Below are 8529 nucleotides of genomic sequence, written 5' to 3'. Positions count from 1 at the left end.
TCATTGCAGGCTGACACATCACTATGCAATTCTATTCTTCCACTCCAATGGAAATATATGTCCCTTAAAAACTCATCTACAAACATTCATAGTGGCATCATTCATACCATCCCCAAAGTCAAAACAAGCTAAATATAGATGTACTGATTACTGGATAAATAAAGTGTGACGGGTCTAAGTAATTGGATAGCACTTGGCATTACGAGAAAAGAAGCACTGATACATGCTGTCACCTGGATGACCCACCAAAAGTCCATGCCAGGTGGAAAGTCATCACAGAAGAGCACATGTTGTAGGACTGCTTATTAAAACACCCAGGACAGACAAACAGAGATATTTAAACACTGGTGGCCTGGTGATGAAGGCAGGTGGGATGGAGAATGGCTGTTCATGGGTTCCTCCAGGGAAAACAAAAGAGTTCTAACCTTGGATTGTTGTGATGGTTAGATGGCTTGGTACATTCTAAACTGATGGATTATATGGCAAATGCCAAGAAGATGTTCTAACCGTGTGTGGGAGTATGAGCACTATGGTTTAAAAAGACATACTGCACGCAGTATTTAGCTTTTAATCCATTAATGGCAGCATGCTGTGTTATAAACACTATCTTAAGAGTTTCTATTCTGCATGGTCATGAGAGGAAATAGCAAATTCTACTTTGGATAATTATTATTGCCTTGACTCTAAGAGTATGTATTTAATTTTTGTCAGGAAACCTCTTCGAACTTAGTTCTGAAGGCGTTTCCTGTGCACACATTACTGGGAGAAGGTAGGTAAACATGGCTCTTCATTTCCTTATTAGGAACACTGAGGAGGTTGGAAGACAGTTAGCTTGATGCCAGGGAACTGCTGAAGCAAATAGCCACACGTATGGATTCATGAGCTGTGGAAGAATGGGTAGCCACACGTGCCAATGCAGGAACTATGGAAGTATGGTTAACCACACAGGCCCATGCATAAGCTGGGGAAGTACAAAGAGGAAGGGTGGGGTAGAGGTTTGAGAGCTGGGGAGCTTACTTGCTAAAGTCTGTGTGCTGCCATGGGCGCTTTATGGCCTTTCGCTGGCTTAAGCCTCCCAATAGCCACACTGTGTGGTGCTCAGACTGCTGTAACAAAGTGCCACAGTAGGCTTGACCTCAAGAACAAATTAATTTCCTCTGAGTCTGGAAGCTCTGAGCCTGCCTTTGAAGTGTGGGTGGAGTTGGCGTCTTGGGAGGGTGGGAATGATCTCCTTGGGCTTTCCTCTCAGGACAGCTGTGCACCCAGATTTCTTCTTTTTTCTAAAAATGCCGATCATATTGGAACAGGGACCACCCCAACGACCCTATTTAACTGAAATTACCCCCTTATGAGACCTCATCTCTACATAAAGCCACATCTGGGGGACTGGAAATGGAGACCTCACCACAGGAATTTTTGTGGGGAAGGGTGGGGCACAACTCATCCCAATGACAGGTAAAACAGATATTCTCTCTGAACGAGGGAAATGGGTGAAGCAGAGCTGAAGTGACCTGGTTGTGTTCCATGCAATCTCATGTTTTGAGTACTCCATTCCCATCTAGTTGCTCTGTTTGGGAAGTGGTGGACTTGGCGCTTAGCTGGTAGAGACAGGCCTCTGAGAGAAAACCTTTAAGGGATGTGGCCTAGCCCTGCTTTGGCTCTTATTATCTACTTTCTAATCTCCCAAAATGTATGCAGCCTCTGCCACACACTCCCCTTCCATGCTCTCTACCATGCCCCTCCCCTAACAACAGACTGAACTCACCAGCTTTCCTTTCTTAAGTAACTTCTGCCAGATATTTTGTTGCAGTAGTGAGAAAAAGTAACTAATTTATATGTAAATCACTGTGTAAGTAAATGATAGAGTTGATATTTGACTCCAGGCAGGCCACCCAGGAAAAGGGCCAAATCCCTACCTTCTACATCTCCACATTTCCATGAGAAAGCCCCAGAGAATGTAGGTGGAGAATGCTGGAGCCAAATTTGTATGGAATGATGCGTCTTTCACATCCACGACAGCAAATTAAAAGGCCGCTGGCCAGTGGTGTGACCCGCCACAGAGCCTGCATCACATAAAAGACCTCACAACACTGTGCCTATTGAAAGGAGCTGAAAGCCTTGGTCAACTGGCATAAACCAAACCTAATTCTCTTTACAGGCCCACTCGAGACCATGAGTCAACCATATCACATCTGCTTCTGGCGGGGACACCTGCTCCTATAACCCCTGCTACCTGCTGTCATCGATGCTGGCTGGAACTAGGCCTGGTGTGCAAAGATGGACCAGCCAAGCACCTCGGGCATGTGAGAGTAGGATGGGAAAGACCAAGCAAACAGCAGGAGAAAAAGTTCTTTTTTAATAACAAAGGGTCTGAGTCACTGCCTGGCCACTTCCTGGGTAAAACTGTAATGGAGCAGAGGCTAGACTAAAGCACAACTGTGGGCTGAAAGACAGCATGAAGCAGTGCAGAAAACCATGCCAGACCTGCAACCATTATGGCTGGGCTAGTGACAATCAGTTCCTAGAGATGTTTCCAACATTCCCTGTAGGGGAAGCTGTAGCCACGCCTACTTAGGGGCTGGCTACAGGTGTGCCTGACCACACTTGTGAGGGCGTGGTCAGAGTGACGTAGGGTGACTGCGTTTGCCGTTTCAGTTTCTCTTTGGTACTTGCTGTACAGGCTGCTGACCCACCGGCTGGCTAGGTTGCTCTGTAAGTAAGGCTTTTCCCTATTAATACCCTTATATTTCTACCTGACTCCGCATTGGTAATTTCCCACTATAATTCCCCTCTATGCTTGTTAGATTTTGTCAGTTTGGCATAATCAATCATGCTAGGATCATCTGGGAGGAGGGACCCTCAGTTGATCAATTACTTCCAACAGATTGGCCTGAAGAAAAGGCTGTGGGGCATTTTCTTGATTAATGATTGATGTAGGAGGGCTGAAACCACACTGTGAGTGATACACCCCTGAGCACATGGTCCTAGGAGGTATAAGAAAAGTAATGACCATGAGCCTGGGGAGCCAGCCAGTAAACAGTATTCCTTCATGGTCTCTGCTTCCATTCCTGCCTCCAGGTTCCTGCTTCAGTTCCTGCCTTGGCTTCTCTTAATGATGGACAGGGATTAGGATGTATAAGCCGAATAAAACTCTCCCTCTCCAAGCTTTGATTATGGTGTTTATCACGGGGACAGAAAGCAAGTCATAGTCCAAATAGTCTTAAAATAATCCACACCCCAGAAGCCCTAACTCATCAGAGCCCCCTCCATTGCTAAAGGACATTGTGTGAGTTTCTCTGTTTGCACTAGATACACCAAATAAAATGGTATTTTCTCCCTGTAATTTCATCATTGAAATTATTGGGCATTGCTACTGTTATGATCTAAGGGAGTTGCTACTGTTATGATCTAAGGGAGTTTGTTTTCCTCTTCCACATTATCACATATCAAACTTGTTGTTGCTTTAATCTTAAACTTCCTAGCCTCTAGAACTATAAGAAAGGCAGTCCTGTGGTTTATAAGTGGCCTGGCCTAAGGTGTTTTGTTACAGCAGCCATTATGTGCTGGATGCTGTTTAGGGACATGGAGACTGAGCAATGTGTAAGAGCTCTGTGCAGTGCTGATTTTCCTAAGTTGTTCTGAGATTGTGATGTGACATACACCAGATCCTGCAACCTGAACCCCACGCCCTGCGCATTGCAATTTCTGGTTACGGAGTTTCGACTTACTCTCCTCATAGCCAATATATTCTCTTCACTGGATGAAATCCCACCCCTCAGCCAGGCCCTACTCAAATACTCCTTCTTTATAGACTTTGAGTGTCTTAAAGCAAAATTTCCTGATGACCTCAGCACATCTGTGGCCTTGATGGCATTTATGCTATCTGCCTCAGTTAGCAAATATGACGCAGACTGGAACCTTCTACCTAGGTTCCACTACACAGATATCATCTAACATTAAATTCATCCTATGATGGTCTTGGAAGGAATAAAGTGAGAGACTGATCTTCATCTACTATTCCTACTCAAGAATATGATTTTGAGTCCCTTTTCATGACTTTGTGTTATGGTTGGATATAAAATGTCACAAACACACACATAAGTGCTCACACATACATACACACATCCACATCCACACACATGCACAAACATAGGCACATACATACACGAACACACACATACACACATACACACACACCATCTATTAAAGGCTTGCTCTTCCACATCCTAACACTTGGAGGTTGCTGCTTGAGAGGTGATTAGGTAACTAGAGTAGTATGGATTAAGCCATAAGGTTGGCCATGGCTGGATGGGATACTATGAGATGGAGTCTATTTGTTAGAAGTATGTAACAGATTTGGGGGGTGTATCTTCAGAGTTATATTTACCTCCCCCTCCTATTCATCCTTTTCCTCCCACCTCCTCTTTCTCCTCTTTTTGTCCCTGTCTCTCAACCCCTGGTTGCCATTCAGTGAGCATCCGTACTCTCTCCACCATCCTCTGACTCACCACAGGCCCAGACACAATGGAGCCAATCAAACAAAGAACCAAAATAGATATCTGTTCCTTTAATCTGATTTTATCAGGTATTTTATCATGGCTATGGAGCACTACCATACCAAACATCGTGAAATAAGAGTATGGAACAATAGCAAATACTATTCCAACAAATAATATGGAGCCATAACATACCAAATGAAGTACAGTGAGATGGTAACCTGTAATTCAGAGTAGCAGAACTTCCCCCCTTACAAGTTACCACCAGCCTGTGGGCAAACTAGTTATTTTGGGGCTTTGTCACGTGGCTAGCCAGTAATTAAACAGAGAGGAAGAAAACATAATAAAATCCTCCAGGTGCAAAACTGTTTATACAGTTCTGTGGAAACAAGCTACTGTGATGGCATTGTCAAGGGGTGAGGATGTTGGGGTCAGGAAACAACAGTTCTCTACCCGCATATTTGCTGAGGGTTGCTTTACATCTCATTGTAAAAGAACCTTGCTTTGGGGTCATCATTCATTCATAAGGAGCTAGGTAAAGGCATGGGATCTTCAGCCAAGTTTATAACCCTGTGAGAGATGAGTATGTAAAGGAAGAGGCTTGGCATCTAGAAGGATCTGGAACTTTCCACTAAGTATGTGCTTGTGGCAGCAGCATAAAGTGTATTGAAAGGTTTTCTAGGGGTCTGAGGCCCCCTTTTCAACCTGTTCTGCTTATTCTCATGGGCCCTGTAAAGGCCCTCGGACACGGACTAGAGACACAGACAAGAATGCTGAACTTGGCAATCAGAAGACCAGGTTAGAGACCCACATAGCATCTAAGGAGCCCTGGCTCTTGGGCACATCCCGGACTTCCTCGGGCTTTCGGTTGCTTGTCTGTAGTCTGCAATTGTCCTTTCACAATTTGGTGTTGAATCCATGCCAGTTCATTAGGCTGTTGTCCCAAATCTGTGAAATCACTGGAACTGACCCATCAGCATGAGGGCCACTTCCTAATCATGCTGACTCACATCCATGTCCTGGCCTGCTTCTCTTCATGACTCACCCTGCATCTGTCACACAGTGGCCTGGGGTAGTGGGATCTGGCTGAGGCCACCACACTGTTCTCTCTTGTTCATGCAGTGTTAAGGGTACAGTTTCTAAGATGGCAGCCCCCTTCTCCTCATACTCTACCAGGCAGCTAATGAACCAGTCCCCATGATACTCAAGAATTTTACCAGAGTATTATTACCTATTTTTATTGATTTTATTTTTCGAGACAGGGTTTCTCTATGTCATCCTGGCTGTCCCGGAACTCACTCAGTAGACCAGGCTGGCCTAGAACTCAGTGATATGACTGCCTCTGCCTCCTGAATGCTGGGATTAAAGGCATGCACCACCATGCTGGGCTTCAGAGTATTATTTTTAAACTCAAGCAAAAAGAACTAAATGTGTAAGTTCTCAGGTAGAGCGATTGGATATCTGATAGATTTTTCTGTGAAGACACAATGGCTTGTGAAAATGAAAGCATTCTGCACAGCAAAAGGAAAGCTATGAATCTCACCTCACCCAAAATGTTCATGTTCTGAGAATCCTCTGCAAAGCTGTTCTCGGAAACCAGTGATGAAAAACACAATGGTGAAGCTATCATGAGAGGCAATTCTGAACCTGAACTTCCTGAATGGATTTCCAAACAGACTTGTATTCTCTTATCAGAACTGTAAAATAAACACACTGAGAAGGATTAGTAATTCACTGTGTTCTTGACACCTTCTTCGGTCACCTCCCCTGGACACTCTCCCTTTTGCATTCTCGGGCTGAGGCCAGGAAAGCACGTGTTGTATGTAGCACTCTGGGGTGCAGGTAGAAAGAATAACTGTCAAAGGTTGTCCACGTGTCTAGCTCTTTCATTTGGTCACTCTACTCACAGAACCTATCCCAATAGTGTAGGGAGACAGGCAATCCTATGTATAAGGCTAGTTCCCCGCAGAACGTAAAATATGATGGAGAAATGATTCAATATCGTTTAAGTATGTGATGGTAAAATAATGCTTTTCAGGAACAGTTTCTGGTAGCACACAAGCATTTCTGCTGTGGACAGAAGTGTAAATGAGGCTGCAAGCTTCCTATGTGATAGTCTTGACCATTGTAAAGACCAAAGCACAGACAAGATGAAGCAGGACAGAATGCTACCAGAGACGACTGGAGATCAGGTAGCACTGGCTTTATCTTCTGCTTTTTTATGCTTCACTCACTTTCCCAGGTCACTCGCTGAGAGCTCTAAAAAACAAAATCAAAACACCCAAGCTGGTGCCTTGGATGACCCCCTCACTACCAGCCTTATCTGAACTGCTGTCTCCTGCTCATCATCATTGCTTCTCCTTGCAGACACAGTGAGAAGGGGCAGGGCACAAAGCCACAGGATTCCCCTCTTTCCTCTTCTGCTGCTGCTGTTGCTGACTGTGAATGTTACAGCCTGTATAGACAAGTTTAAAGGCAAGTCCCAAGAAGGGTGGTTGTGCAGGAGCCTTCTGTGTCTATTTCCAAATGACTGTTTTGAGGACACAGAGGCACAGCAAGACAATGGCCATGTGTGAGTCTGGTGCGGCCCTAGCATTGCTTAAGGTCCAGAGGAGCAGATGGACTGCCTGTGGCTGTGTGTAGAGAAAGAGCAGGTGATGTTACATTTTTTTTTCTTGGCACAGATTTTTTATGTTTGGAAGGATCCAAACTCTCAGAAGATTACAGTCTCCCCACTCCCGCCACTTAATTTACTAGTATTAACTTGGAGAGCAGGCTTTGAGTCTTGAACTTGAGAGTATTCCCAGTGTGTGAAAGTTTCTGGAAGTTTGGATTGTGGGGTATCACTGTGTACCGCTCTGTAAGTTTCATAGTGAGAAAGAAATCACTTACAAAGACACTAGATTGTCCAGGAGCACAGGCATAGTGCAGATCAGGAAGCTACAGGGAACGAAATCCAGAGGGAACTCCCCAAGGGCTTTTACATTTCTGAACAATGAAATTATTGGTAGGGTTATTTTTTTATGGTGTCTTTTTGTGCTTTCCAATATTTTCAAAAGAGTTTGCATTGCTTTTATAAGGAAAATATCCATTTTATTTTTCTGTCATCACTGAAGGAGATATATTCAAGCAGCATGTATTGAAGACTTAGGTGGTGGTGATGATATATATATATATATATATATATATATATATATATATATATTCCTTTTTGTATTGCCTTTGCATTTTCTAATTGTTTCACCATTAATAAAACTAATTCCAGTTTCCACAAGAAAAAGGAATACATTTGTCTATAGACACACTTGAATCTATAGTTGAATATATTTGAATCCACAAAGATTCTAGAATGTACTTCATGACCCTGCTGGTTCTCCTTTCATTTCTGAGGGGAGGAAGGGAATTTTGCTAGTTCTTCTTTGGCTCTGCTCATCAGGGACCCACATACTTCAAGTCTGATGCTGCCACAATTATGTCCAGAGCATGCCTTTAAAACTTGGAAGTGTGCATGCCTTCATTTGTCGTGGCCCGGCTGGTCTCAGCAACAAGCCACCGCAGCCATGAGGTTTGGCCTGAGTGGGAAAGCGTGGACTTGAAAGCTCCTAGCAACCCAACGGTGACAAAGACCAAGCACAGGCATCTTGTCATCTTTAGAGAGCTCTCAGTTCCATGCTGCAAAATTAGAGTCTCTTGTTTATTCAGCATTTTTTTTTTTTTTGGCTGTTTCTTAACCATGCTTTCATGGCCACAAGGGGTCTCCTCCTGACCCCTCTCTGCTGGATGGCTCCTAACTCTCTCCTCACTTGTTACTCACACACCTAACCTCCCGCCCAGGTACAGACCTATTCAAATGCTTAGTTCTGTAGAGATGCAAACTAGGAGACATTCTACACTGAGGCTATGCTATACAATAGCAGACCTGCTCACATTTGTGGACCAGAGCTCCTGGATGCTCCTGTTTGCTGAGACGGAGGCTGGACCTTAAGACATTCCATAATGCAACTATTTTGGTTCCCGAAATTCATTCGTGCAT

This window comes from Cricetulus griseus, assembly GCF_003668045.3.
Source record: "Cricetulus griseus strain 17A/GY chromosome 1 unlocalized genomic scaffold, alternate assembly CriGri-PICRH-1.0 chr1_1, whole genome shotgun sequence".
NCBI classification, from domain to species: Eukaryota; Metazoa; Chordata; class Mammalia; order Rodentia; family Cricetidae; genus Cricetulus; species Cricetulus griseus.
Note: the sequence above shows the minus strand (reverse complement) of the source record.